The sequence below is a fragment of the Juglans microcarpa x Juglans regia genome, chromosome 1S (genome assembly GCF_004785595.1).
Source record: "Juglans microcarpa x Juglans regia isolate MS1-56 chromosome 1S, Jm3101_v1.0, whole genome shotgun sequence".
Taxonomy (NCBI): domain Eukaryota; kingdom Viridiplantae; phylum Streptophyta; class Magnoliopsida; order Fagales; family Juglandaceae; genus Juglans; species Juglans microcarpa x Juglans regia.
Genome location: NC_054595.1, coordinates 22,405,027 through 22,421,045, shown reverse-complemented (window position 1 = coordinate 22,421,045; position 16,019 = coordinate 22,405,027).

Sequence of the window (16,019 nt, the reverse complement as noted above, 5' to 3'; positions counted from 1 at the left end):
AAGTCTTTGGGATTAAGTTTGGCAATGGAAGAACCTTTCTTCTCCCGAAACATCTCTTCAAAAACTTCTCCACCCAACTCCTAAAAATCTATGCATCTATGTCCAGAGAGGGTTAGAGCTTTGGCTCCTCCCTCCCTCCTCCTTTATAGCCCTTCTCAAAATTGTTCAACGGTTTTTTTTTTTTTTGTTGTTTTGGTTATTTTTCTTGTTTTCTAACTATAATATGGGGATGTGTTGATCTCCTGCTTTTTGGCCACCTATAATCATCTCGCGCCACACCACAGTACTCCTCAGTTGCCGATACTTTGGCTGGTAGAAGAAGTTCTTCAAAAAGAGCGGTGCAGGTTGCTCATTCAAGGCCTAAACCGAGCATGAGATCTATGTGCTATTATGCTATGGTGAGTTTTTTACTACCACACATGGCACTAGTGGGATTAGCGGCCTTGGATCTTTCATATTAGACCAACCTGCTCTCTCTAATAGTGGCACATGTCCTCCACATGTCGCACTCTCTAGTCAGTGATCCTTCAACAGTAATCGAAGATCGTAGAAAGAGTGGCTCGTGTGATTCACACATGACCTAAAATGAACATGAGATCCACACGTTGTCTTGCCATGGTGAGTTTTGTGCCGCCATGTGTGGCACTAGTGGGACCAAAGGTCTTGGATCTTTCATATTTGACCAACCTCCTCTATCCACCAGTGGCACATCTCCCCCACACCCCAACATAGCCATTGACGGTCGTTTGTCGATGATTTAAACCATTTATCCCTCGTTATTTTTCTATGTTATTGTTTTTTCTAGAGGAAGTCTTCATTAGCTAATCCAAACTAACAAAATATAGTACAAAAAAATCAGTGTGACTTTTGGCCATAGTATAATAATATGAATTTAAAACCGCATCAAAACTACTTGTGGCGGCTCTCCTTGTGGGGAATGGGTGGGGGCCAAGTCATTGACTCTAGATCCTTATTTTTCGTGTTGTATTAGCCGGTTTGAAATGATTTTTAGGATCTTCCACCATTTTAACTCTTCTATCTTATAACTATTATATATAATATGCTTGTTTAGAAAGGAAAAAAAAAAAAATTGATAAGGGAAGGGACACTGTTAGATCGGTCTGGCCCATTTGGGAGGCTGTAGCTCAACACATATCTAACCTGTTCAAATTATAAACACAGTCCAAGCCTGACCCAACCGAACTTGATTTGGGTTTACAGGTAATCTACCAACCCGAGTCAGATACCCCTCAAAAGTGATTCATTCAAGTGCGAAAATCATAGTCATTAATTATGTATCTACAGTCGAATTTACACATTAAGAAGTTAGAGATGAAGACTTGATCAATTAGAGAGAGAGAGAGAGAGAGATGTGAATGTCATGTCCGTCCACCAAAGATGATCATAAAACTCAAAGCAAAATTTGCTAATTCGTAAATGTAAAACTGATTAGTCTGTTAATGTTTGCTCTTCCAAAGTCAACCCACTCGAGAAGATGATCATACGTGCATGCATGTTGTTATGACTTTGTTAGGAAATTGAAATTTCGTACCAGTCGTACAGGACAGAGTTCAATATTAAAATAACTATATATTTATTTTAAGATAATAATAGAAGTAGAACCTCTTACAACCCGTTTACTTCTAAAGTATATTTAAAATTTTTATTTTTTTAAATATATTTTTTTAACATCTTTAATCATTAAAAAAAATTAAAAAAATATATAACTTTACTAATAGTCATTTCTTTAACTATTAAATAATAAAAATAAAAATAAAATAATGGAAGTAATAAATGGATAGTAAGAGATTGTAAGCTTATTACTATCCTTTATTTTATTTATAAAAAAATAAATAAATAAAAAAGAAAGAGAAAAAAGAAGAGTTATATGAGCTATTCGTGAACGACTTTTTTACTCTTTTTTTCTTGATCTTTGAATCAATCATGTTATAGACTAATTTATAAATTAATCTCTCACCAATCAAAATTTAAAATAAAAATTAAACCAATTATTATTCTGAGAATCTAAAGGCCGCTCTTGGACAGCCCTCTTCCATTTCACAAAATTATGCGAAGCTTTCGTACCGTTCCCTTCGTGTGTGTATATATACACTAGGTGAAAGTAACGTACATTGCATATTGCTTAATTTATATTAAAATTTTTTTTGTTCAGAATCAATAAGGACATAATGTTTTCGATTAATTAAATAACGATGTAATTTTTATGTAATTTATAAATAATTACACGCTATGATATATTATAAAAGAAGAGCATTAATAAAAATTATAACATAATCTTATAAATAAATGTCGCCCATAGTTTTATAAAAGTTGTTTGAGATAATTTTAAATTAACAAATTACCTTGCTTTGCATTGAAAAGGTTCAAAACAAATCATTCTAAAAATTTTTGGGTCTCAGATGGAAACACTCTGTCACAAGCTCAATCTTTAATATTTTTTGTTTCAGATCTCGACTTTCGATGATTGTTTGAGCCTTTATAATCCTTGTAAAAGTTCATGGGAATTAACATCGAGAAAATAAACCTCGTTAGTAGTAACTGAGTTTTCTAGACTTTTTATCTCCTCTCCAATATATATATATATATATATATATATATATATATATATATATTTTTAAAAAAAACACCTAATTTTCCAATATCAATACCGTTGCAAAGATGCTTAGAAAAAAAAAAAAACAGATTGCAAAGATGTTACCGCAAAATATAACAAGATCTTGATAACACAATAACCAATCATGAACAAGCCTTCAATAAGACATAATCCAAAATCTTCCATATATGGCCATCTCTTCTGTGAAATAACAACAATAACGAATGTTTTGGCTATTGACTTGACAGCAGCCACCAAAAATACTTAACCGCTTCATCAATGAAAGATATGCCCAACACCCAACAGATTATATGAAGATATCAGTGATCTAGATACATTAGTAATACTAAAATTTTTTGGCATCCTTAACTCAATCTTTATGGCAAGGTAAATCCCAGTATCATAATGTATCTGACCTCCAAAATACATACAATATAAAACACATGTTTATATTCACAATCTTACGGACCAGTCAGTTTAGAATACAGATCTTCGCAAGACTGAAAAATAGAAACCTCAAAGAAAAAATTAAAAGAAATTAAAGTAGTCCAAAGAGATAGTTTTAAATCTCCTTTTCAGTATTACTCTGATGAATGGCTTCTCCAATTTCTGACACATGTCAATAAATGCAAGAAAATAGAGACGTTTTTCCCAATAAAATAAAATTTGAGATAGAATTTGCAACATAGAGGTAGAATGATTTCACAGAACCAAAGAGAGATTAAATTCTATCAAATCTACCTCACAAATAGCGGCCAAACGCTTGGTTTCTTCTTGAAGTCCAGAATAAGTCCCACTTCCATTCCTTCAACCTTACTCAGGAGTAGCACCCATGAAATTCCATTTTTTAGTGTACATGAGAATGAGTAAACAAACACATAAAAAACCAGGTAAAAGGTACCCATCATAAAGAAGGCAACCAAAACAATTTTATCAACTAGCAGATCTAACAAATGCAGGCTTGAGAAGGGAGTCACAGCTCAAAAAACCATGCATAACCCAATAAAAGATTTAACAAACCATGTATAACCAATTCAACCAAATCTCAAAAGTTCAATACAAAAAACTCAGAGTCTTTGCTCAATTGCTTAGAAAACTCAAGAGAATGCAACAAGATAAAATATTGAATCTATTTGGAAAGGTTCAAGCAACAAACAACCATAAAAAAGGAATTATTTCCTCTCCATGGATTTTCCCAATAAACCAAACAGAGCAACGATGGCATCAAAATAATCCAGATTTCGTAAAAAATACAGGAAAAGAAGAAAAGGCCATCTGAGAGCACCGGCATATCCTCTTATTATAATAGGATATATATATATATATATATGTTATCTCGACATCGCGAAAAGCCCCAAAAAGCCATATCGCGCGCTTCGGTCCGAAAGAATTGGTATTCTTAAGAAAGCTCATCGTACCTGCCAGTACGGTATGGATAAAGTCCACCTCACTTAGGATATTTGTCAGGAGATGGGAAATCATCCGGCGATTGCATTTATAAAGTAGGTTCAGTAGAGCTCTGCTTGTCAGCTTACTACTTCCACCTGGACCTTCAAGTCAGCAAAGCCTAGCTCGAAGTTGAATCCGCCCGAATAGCACCTGCCCAACAAGGACTTCGATGGGAAATATATATATGAAAAATTTTAAACATAAGTCTCATACTGCATACGTGTTATTTTATTTTTTTAACTACGTAATGAAAATAATTTCAAATATATTTGTGAGACTTATGAGTATCACAATATATGTATATTTATATATATACAAGGCTACTAATATTATGCCGGCCACTTAATTAATTACCTGGTTGAGATGCATATATTTAAGTGTTTTAATTGTGAGAATTTCAAGAATCTGCATGCCTGCCACGCTTATTAATGACGTACGTTTCTTTTAGGATAGATAGATATAACTTAATTAGACACGAAATTCATCATGATGATACGCAGACATACATGTACATATAACGCGTGATGAGTTGCAGTTTGATCTTTTTGAGGCACAAAAACTAAAATTAGATTCCTAGTCCTAGTCATAATGATTATCTCCGTAACCCACTTTTCTTGACCTATATAATTAATTATTGACTTATAGACGAAGGGCGTTAACTTTAATAGAAAAATAATAAAAAACCGTTAAAACAAGATTTTCTCTTAGATAGCCATTTTATATATATATATAGATATAAATCTATATATATATATATATATATCCAGCTAATTAATTATCAATTAACAAGCAAAAGTGATAGCGTGCATGTTTAGAGAGGTCGATCACACAAATATTTTAAACCGGTAAACCCTTATTATATATGCAAACCTCCTCAACTAAAGTACGTTGTTTAATCATTAATAATAATTATTGTTGCAAGTTCCTCCTCTTTTTGTTCGTTAAGAAGTTATGTATGTTCTTTGCTTTAAGTTTGTTTGGATTCAGAAACTATCTCACCTCATTAAAGAGCCTTGCACAAAAAATATTAAAATTATTAAAAATTTTATTTTAATGAAATGATTTTGATTTTCTTTTTTCGTTACAAAAAAAAAAAAAAAAACACTTCACTTTTACTTTTGGAGACCTTGCATAGGGTGGGGGCCTTAAGCAATGACATAAATGACCTTACCATTGAGCCGACTTGATTTCTATATAGATACATCGCGTATAGGGTTAGAGTTTTGCAACTTACCTCCTGTTTAGATAGTGAAAATATTTCATCTCATCTCATCATTACAATTTTCTTAAATTTTCATACAAAATATAATAAATAATTCAACTTTTTCAAATCTCAAAACTATAATAATATTAAAAAAATAATATTCTAATAATATTTTATTCAACTATTAATTTTTATTTAAAATCATCTCTTATTCTTTCACTATCCAAACCACACCTTAGAAGCCACTTCATTTATTATGGAATTCATTATATATATATAGTTATAACAAACCTTATAAAACTAATAGTATTTTATCTATTGTGAGACCTACTTCTATCCATAGCATGTTAAGTGTGTACAAGAAAACACACGTGAAAACCCGCAATTGAAAAATAAAGAAAGGGAGCTGGGATTTCAGAGAACATTACCATCATTTGGTCTAGATACCGATATGCTGATTCGAGATCATGAAAACTCCACGTGATCACCTCAAATTTCAACTAAAATTTGACTGCAGTATTAAAAATAAAAATTAAAAAGATCTTAGAATCAGAAGCAAAAATTGTCCAATAAAAAAAGAAAACCAAATGTAAATCTAAAACAGTAAGGCATCGTTTCCATCTCATTCTATCTTATTTCATTTTATTTTATTCATAAATATCACTCAAATACAAACACTTTTCAATTTTAAATCTTTAAATTTTTCATCAAATCATTATAACTTTTTCAAATTTACAAACAAAACATAAAAAATAATTTAATATTTTCAAATCTCAAAATAAAAATTATATTAAAAACATATTTTAATTTCATAATATTTTTATTTAATTTTTTTTTCTTTCATTTCGTAAAACTTAATAAAACATTGATCTAAACTCAAATCATTTCATTATTATTCATAAATTTGTCATTTCATCTCAACATCCAAATGAGGCCTAAGAGCCTAATTAAGAGTCCTCTATATTATTTTAGTTTTATTTAAAGTACCGGTAATCATTTTTTAATAAATATTTAACTATAAAATGATTTTATAAAAGTAAACTGACAAACTGACGTGCATTCAAGTAGTACTGCCTTAGATTGTAAAGTTACTATAAGAAATATAACCTTTTGCGGCAATAGGATTCACTGCAAAATGTACTAAAAATCACAGCAATTAACTTTTCCCCGTAACTATTTTCCTTCGCCCCAAGTCGCGGCAATCATGATGTCTTAATTGAGAATTTGCCGCCGAAAAATAAAAATGACACGCAAATAATATATTTTTGTGGCAATTTCTTTTGTCGAAAAAAGTCTAAAAATTTTGTCAAAAAAATATTAACCATGGTTAATCATCACTGAGAGTAATTTTTCAGTGCTTTTTTTATCTCGAAAATATTTATTTTCTGTGCCACTAAGTGCCAGAAATAAGTATGGCGAGTTCTACTCACGGAAAATTGATAATTGATTGCTAGAAAAATGTTGTATCACAAAAAATTATTTCAGGCGAGTTTTGGTCGCTACAAAAGGTCACCCTTATAGAAAAAAAAATACACTAAACATGATACATAAAACTGGAATAGATTCACTAAGAAACCAAAAAATGTTAATTTTTTGAAGAATTAAACACAATGTTAAATCCTTCAATTTAATATTTTTTTTATAAGTAATCAAGAACTTTATTCATAAGAAAATGAGGCATAGCCCAACTGTTTGAGTACAAATCTTTCACTTTCATATATAAGCATCTCACCTGAATCAATTCAAAAATCAAGTTATGCCTGATCTCAAAAATCATGTTACACCTCCTTGAACATTTTGAGTCACAGATAAATGCACCTTAATTTCCATACACTACTTGGTTTAAAAAAAATTCTTGAAAATTAGCTGCCAGGAATAACCTAAAAGACTTTAACAAAACAATGGATTAAAAAAAAACTGATTGTAAGAATGGAAATATTTTGTTGAGATTTTATTGAGATATCGGAAAGATGTCTATAATTCAATTTTATTAACAATCATTTCTAGCCAAGAAAAACATCTTAAATTGGTATCAATGTACAAACTTATAATTCTTAACTCGTAACCAAATTGGAATAACAAGATCGTACCATTCCAAGTTTCACAATTTTACCTTACCTTCTTGAATAATTCAAACCAATAGCAATCCCAAATCCCAATAGCTTGATGTAAAAGATGTAATTTTTTACGGTGATGCTCAAATGTTCATCAAGACCGTACGAGATAGTGAGGGCAAATGGTCATGGATGGCATAAGACATGTTTTCTCTCAAAGATCAAATTGGGATATGCTCAATCATCTATAGAGAATGAAACAGTGCGACTCATGATTTGTCCAAGAGGGCTTTACAGTTAGAAGGAGAACAATGTTAGATTGAAGATCGACCAACTAAGATTTCTCTTTGTATCGAAAGATATGGCTTGTACTAATTAATTCTTTTATTGTTAATGAGAATGAGAAGGGGAGTTCTGATTTTAAAAAATAAATAATGAATGCACAGTAAGAAAAGCACAGTAGTTATCCAAAAAAAAAAAAGCACAGTAAAAAAACGTAATGGAAAAAACACACAATAAAAGCCAAAAAAATGCAAAAAAAAAAAACCCCAAAAAAAGCCAAAAAAGAAACGCCAGAAAAAAGCGCCTAGAAAAAAACGATAAAACAAGTCCAAAAACGCTCGAAAAAACGCCAGAAAAACGTCCAAAAAAAGGCACAAATATTGTGCCATAAAGTTGTATTTTGAATCATAATATATTCTATACAGACCATCCAATATGAGGCATAATGATGCTTCAAGGCCTTTAGAAGCCAAGGTGCACATGTCATCTTTGACACCTATTGTGTCCTGCATGCATGTTTTCACGGCTGTCTCGGGTTATCAATTATCTCATGCTTGGAAAAGCTTTTAAAATCTTGTTTGTTTTTACAATTTTTTTCCAATTAATCTTATCTAATTATTATTTTTTTAAATTTTTACATAAAATAAAATAAATAATTCAATTTTTTTAAATTAAAAAATAAAAATAATATTAAAAAAATATATTCTAATAATATTTTATTCAACTTTCATCTCAACTCATCTCATCTGTAAAAACAAATGAGACCTTATTTGGTGATGATTGGAGACCACATGTAAAAAAGATATGGGAAACTAATTATGGAATAGCAGTTCATCTAATGATCCATACTGCAAGCATGGATGATCAACTTCTGAAAAATCTCTTGAGTACATTAAACCATCATATAAATAATAAGGAAAAAGTTACAGCCACCGACGTTCAGTCCCGGGGATGGTGTGGTTGTAGCCATGTGGCCTTTTTAATATTAAAAAAAAAATAGACGAAGCCCGAAGCATCTCCCTCTCCCAAATGTTTTTCTATCACATTGCCAACATTGACCTGCAACCATTAGATAGGAGAAACCACACTTATGCAACAATTACAAGAATTGATTACTTTAAAAAAATAAAGTACATCGTTAAGTAAAAGAGTATAAGTAGTTACATCGGAGCCGGAGATTTTGATCCTGCAGTGTTGACTGGCGGACTAAGGAGTGCGAAGGAGGATATTGGGACTGATGGTGGGGGAAAACCACGTGTAGATGCAGCGATTGTTATCGGCATGACAAGAGGTTGACGACAACGGAGATGATGAGAGAGTGGCAAGGGCTTGGCATGAGACGAAGGAAGTGAAAGGTTGCATTGTTTCCCTGAAGCGCCACCACTGAACAGACCCACAAACGTCTCCATCTCCCTCTCCCTCTCCTCCAGCTCCCTCAACAGACCCACAAGTTTATTCCCCTATATGGGTTTTGGGTTAGTGCGTGCGGTATGGTATTTCAGAATTTCAAATCCATTTCTTTTTTTTTTTAGTATAAAAACACGTGGCTACAACCACGTCAGTTGGGATCTATCCTCAGGACTGAACGTCGATGGCGGTAGAACCACCCAAACAACAAAAGAAATAATTACGTACAGTTCAAAAAAAAAAATATTTGTTATGTAAATTCAAATCAGTTTGAAATATCGAATAAAAAAACAATAATATACTAGCAATCTTTTATATAACCATGTTTGGAAGTAGATGCCCAACATTGTCTTCAGGAAAAGTAGAAATAATCAAATTTAGATATTGCATTTTGTGTCTTTAAAATTACAGTCCATCCACACATGGCACGTTCAAAGTTCAAACACGATACTACCCTTCACATTCCCCTTAGAACATTGAAATGTTTATTTTCTTGCATGTTATTTATTTTGCCCAAAAAATGTTAATCGGTTAATCGTTGTTGGGAGTATTTTTTTGACCTTTTTTTTTTTTTTTATCACTGTAAATATTTATTTGCCACGCCACTAAGCGCCATAAATAAGTATGGTGAGTTCTACCCACGGGAAATACTCATGCAGCGATAATTGATCGCCAAAAAAAAATCTTGTATTGCAAAAAATTATTTTTCGGTGAGTTTTGGTCACTGAAAGGTCCATTACAAAAAAAATGTACTAAACAAGATACATAAAACTGGAATAGATTCACTAAGAAACCAAAAAAGAAACACACACACAGAGGGTGCATCTTGCTACAGAAATTAAAATTTAGCAAATTCAACACAATGTTAAATCCTTCACTTTCATATCTAAGCATCTCACCAGAATGAATTAAAAAACTGGTTCTGCCTGAATTCGAAAATCATGTTACACCTCTTTGGACATTTTGAGCTAAATATAAATGCACCTCAATTACCATACACTAACTGACTTAAAAAATTCTTCAACATTAGCTGCCAAGAATAACCCTAAAAGGTTTTAGCAAAGCAATGGATTAAAAGAAAACTGATTATAGGAATGTAAATATTTTGTTGAGCTTTTTATTGATACCCCAGACAAGTGTCTATAATTCAATTTTATTAACAATCATATCTAGCCAAAAAATACCCTAAATTGGTATCCATCTATAGACTTATAATTCTTAACTTGTACCCAAATTAGAATATCAAGATCATACCATTCCAAGTTTTGCGGGCTTTACAATTTTTTTACCTTATCTTCTTGAATAATCCAAAGCAATAGCATCCGAAATTCCAAAAAAAGTAACACATCAAACAGAGACAAGCAAGAATTATATAATTTCATACTGAACTCGTATACATTATATTAATTTACCAATGCATCAAGTGCTATGACAGATGGTTAATTTGATGTAGTTCCAAGAAAGAAGCAGACTTCCCTAACATCTTACTGACATACGTAAAACCTGGAATATATCATGCAAGATTCTATTCTTTGAAAGGAAAATTCCCCCCATTTGTACGCTGCAACAACTTGGGAATATCATCCATTCGCAAAATAACCAAGATATGATCAATGTGAGAAAAGGAGAAAATCACGAAACTTTAGGATAAATTGAAATTTACTTCTCAATTCTAACTCATCATGGAGTCTGCAAAAGAATCCAATTCATTGTGCTGGGATATGCATAATAACAATTTAGAATAATCTTGCACAATATGGAATGGGGAGAATATGAATGTTTTTCTTTCAACTTTTCTTAGCTTTTAGCTACTAGTTCCTAGCTTGTATTTAGGTGTTTCATCTTGTATACTTCCTACATTTCAATTTTAAATATCGCAGCTTCGCTAAAAGGGCTGTCATAGAAATAAATATACACATAATTTTAACCAGATGTTCATATGTATGTGTGAACACAGATGTAAGAGGGTGTAAACTCCACTCCTTCAACCTGAGGTTAGCACCTTCCCTGAGTTATTCCTTCTCAGATGTTCATTTGTCCAGTTTCAATGTACATCTATTGTTGCTATAGCAGAATCTTTGGACATGTTAACATCTTGTTATTCAATATATAAAGATTCAAGAACATAGGCATCAGAATAGTACTCATACAGATTTATTGACAAACCCACCATGCCTCGACATTCCAAAACACAGACAATAGAATCTAGAAAATATAGATCATACCCCACTGGGGAAGATAGCCAAATTTATCTGTTTGGTATTTGTTTATTCAGCAAATAGGTACCCAAATCCCCGAGTTTTAAGGTTAACATCTCATTCTGAAACATAAGCACCAAACACAAGTTAGAAAAATTATGATGCCTTTCAAAAGAATAATCCATTTCTTTTTCTTTTTTGATAATTAATAAGAGATTTTATTACCAAAAATAGACATAGTCTAAGTACACAAGAATAACCCCTTTCTAAAAACCAGTAAGTCGTTCTCACCCCCATAGTCCACATCAAAACCACGATTTCGACATTATCGCCATATTCTTGTGCACAAGAGACAATTAGAATCACAGTGCTCATGAGTGTGCCTATTGTCATGACAAAACAAACTATCATAAGATGATGAAAGATAACAAAGAATTAAAATAAAACTTTTGTGTACTCTGCCATATTTAACGAGAACAATTCACATAAAACAATTCATAGATATTATATACCATTACAATAAAACCTATATACCAATTCACATTAATCATTAACAGACTCATTATCTCAATAGCACGTGTGAGAGTATAAGAGAAATTTGGACTCTAATCAAGCTATCATCTTCTTGTAACAAAATCCATAAACCCTAATTTTTAACCACCCAAAACTTCACCATGAAATCTCAACCATTTGTAAAATGAAACTCTAGGTCTCAACCATTACAAGAAACTTAAGCTTTAAAGCATTAAAGGCGAAATCGAGAGAGGGAGAGTGAGATAAACGGATGGAGAGAGAGAGAGAGAGAGAGAGAGTGAGGGAGATAGGAGTTTACTAATATGGAGACCTAGTGGAGGAGGTGGCGGAATACCTTAGACTACGGTGGTGCGACTATGGGGCAGAGGCTCATTGTCTAGACAGAGTGAGTGGGAGGAGTGAGAGATAGACAAAGATACTGACGATGAGAGAGAGACAGATGATTCAGAGACTCACCGGCAACATGAGGCGATGATGGCATGGCAACGGGCACGGTTTGGGGAGAGGCGGCGAAAAAGTCACAGAGAAGAGATAAAGTAATGAGCTGGAGGAAGATATAAGGGGAAAAAAAGTTAAATATAACTATCAAAATTACCAGCATAATGATAGAGTAGTATTAGGATCAGCTTACTGTAGTATTACACTACACACATCTTATGTGTTCTTATGTGTGTCTTTTTTTTTTTTTTTTTAAATGTCAGATGCTTCTCTCTCCTCAAACTCTCTCGTCTATGTCTCTCTCTCCTCAAGCTCTCTCTCTCATCAAGCTTTCTCTCTCTTCGACCTCTCTTACTCCTCAAGCTCTCTCTCTCATCAAGCTTTCTCTCTCTTCGACCTCTCTCTCTCATCAAGCTCTCTCTCTCATCATCTCTCTCATCAAGCACTCTCTCTCTTCAACCACTCTCTCTCATCAATTTTTCTCTCTCTTCGACCTCTTCCTCTCTCCTCAAGCTCTCTCTCATCAACTCTCTCTCTCATTAGTTCTCTCTCATCAAACCTCTCTCATCAATTTTCTTCAAGTGTTCTCTCTCATCAAGATCTCACTCTCTGTCTCTCAACGTCACTTCTCTCTTTATCATGTATTCTCTCACATCAAACTATTCATTGCAACGAAAGAAAAAAAAAAATCAAACAATAAAACCGGTTGACATGTGGGGTGTGTTTTGGCTGATACGTGAGGTGTGTTTAGGCTGATGCCAAGCTGATGTGAATACTTTTTCATAAAAATATTGTTGCTTAAAATTGAGTATTTCCGGCAATTTTATTTGCAACTACAAAAAATTGCCATAAAAAATAACTTTTGCTTCAAAATAATAGTCGCCGCACAAAATATATTCACAAAAACTATTTTGCGGCGAGTTTATGTCGCCTCAAAATATTTGAAACTAATTAGCCGCAAGTTTGCGACTATATTATTTGCTACGATATATTTTCGCCGCAAAAGATGAGATTTTTTTGGCGAGTTTCAACATCACCAGAAGCAAAATGCGGAAACAGTAAAACTGATTCTTTTGCATCCAAATATGAATCGCTGCAAATATTTTTAGCCGCAAAAACACTTATTTCTTGAGATATATAGATTAATCCATATTATACATACTCTAATGTTGAACCCTTAGTACTTTTTGAATTTAATTTCAACTTTGATCAAATCAATTATTCCATTAATACACTATATATATATATATATTAACAATCTATATATTGATCAAATGCCAGTACTTCAGCATCAATTAATTAATGGATGCAATATGTCAGTCTAGATCAAAATAATTGAGAAAAAAACACAACTTGGGCGCATGCTCGTAAAACAGCTTGTTCAACCTTTGATAAACCATTGACATCTATATATAATATATAATGGTGTAGGTCGAATTGTTGTGAATGTATTTGCTTGTAGCAGCATGCATGTGGTATTACCAAATTAATAATTCCAATCCATTGTGCATATTAACTCATTTCATCTCTGTATCGTTGTAATGGATCGACCCAATTCAATGTTAATGAACTGTACAAGACATAAATCTGAGGATCGATTGGGCATATATGCATGCATTGCTTTTAATTAATACTCACACCAAAGTTTTTTTTTTAAAAAAAAAAGGTGTCTTCGATATTATGTATAAGAAGAAAATTAGGAGATTTTGATTTTTGATTTTGATCAACTCATGTGCATGCTTAGTAGTTTTGTAATATTAAGACAAGAATAATCCGGCCAGCCACTTGGATTTCATTATATAGAAGATTTGCTTGTGATTATCTTGCCCGACAGTATTAATTAATGATGGATCATTGCTTGGCAATTGGTCTTCAAATTGCACGCTTTCAAATGGACTTTTGCTTCAAACCAACCTCTTAATTGAACAATTATCATTAGAGTAATGTTACTTCCATGAGACAAACCTTTCATACTGACGACATTACATTAATATTTAATTAGTAAAAAAAATTTAAAATTAAATCCTTTTGCCAATCAAATCATATCATGTCAGCAACATCGAATATCGTGTGTTTTTCATATCAATTCGTAGATATAACTCATTATTATTATTGGTTCAAGAAATCGTTGGCAAGTCCTTGCCTTTGGAAATTTGCAACTTTTCACTGCAAATTTAGTCTGGTATTTGCATGCATATGTCGCATTAGGCATTTCTATGTTATTGTCATGATTATAAGGACAAAAATTCTTAATTAGTGGCCTTTGGACAATAGAGAGTGATCTGATATTTCATGACAAACGACCGCACCATCATTCTACAGGTAGTAGGAGACTCTAAATTCGTAATTTATAGTGTTGTGAAAATGACGAAAAACAAAGTAAAAGAAAATAAACAAACACGACATAAAATTAACCTAGTTTGGCAACGTGCCTATGTCTACAGAATTGCAGAAGACTTTATTACACTGATAAATCATAAAATATATTTTGGGGCCAAATCTCACTATTCAGAATACTTAGAACTAGTTAAACTGTTCATTAAGTACATATTTATAGTGCCACATAGCAGAAATAATATTTTCACTTTTATGTGTTATTCGCTCGAGCAGAGTGTCAAGTGCATCTCGAGCAAACTCTCTGTCTGATGTCATCTTGAACGACGTCGAGTGAACTTTCTGTTTGGCGCCTCCCAAGTCAAAATAGTGCCAAAGCTTGCGCTCCATGGCACAAGCCTCATTGAAATTTCACTCAAAAAAATAAAAAATAAAATAAAAAAATAATAAATCCTTGTCGGGTCTGGTCGGGTCATTAAATCGGGCCAACGCACCAAAAATCAAGCTCCACAAACTCAACAATTAGAAGTGAAGATTTATCATCCAATTTAGTTGTTGAATGTGAATTTTGCTGCAGTAATATTGCATTAATTAATTAGCTCATGCTAGTTGTGTGTGTGTGTGCAAGAGACTAAAAGATAATGGCCATTCTAATTAGTACCCTTTTCCAACAAATCTAAGTCATATCATGCGAGTAGAAATACCAAGTAGAAATACCAAAGTTTTTGTGTCACTCTATCATGCATATATTGTGGTAAGCATTAAGTTATAAAAGAACTTCATAAGCACGACTGGTGGACGCAGGTACGTATAATATTTTAATGTAAGTACTCTATGTTTTTGTGACAATAAGAAAGGTTTTATAAAATATTTTAGTACGCGAGTATATTAGCTAAAAATGATCCAATGTGTGAATATATATATATATATGCGTAAAGATAAATGAATTACACAAAAGTAATCCTACAAATTGATATGATTTCATATGATCCGTCATATCTACTTTACAATAAAAATAACTTTATAATCTAACGAACCACATCAAGTCATATCAGTTTATGTGATTGCTTTTGTGTAATTCATTTATGTCTAGAGTATTTCTCATGCATAAATATATGAATTCAGTCTCCCAACATTATTGAAGCATATATATATACAAGGACGGAACTACTAAGAGGCTTGGGGGGCCAAAAGTTTCAAATTTTGATGAAAATTAAGTTTTGAAATGTGTTTTTATAAAGTAAACTATATAAAAATTAGTATTTGACCTCTCTAAACTAGATTTTCTGGTTCCGCCTCGGTATATATATGTGTGTGTATATATATATATATATATATATATAAATATTGTCAAATTGTTGTAAATTAAGTTTGAAGAATTTGTTGCTCTTTACAATGATTCCAACAACACTGTTTACAAAAAAAATTATGAGTAATCTATCCGTACAAGGCATGATAGAGAAGCAAGATTGTGAGTTGACTTTGTGAAACGGTGACTATAGTGA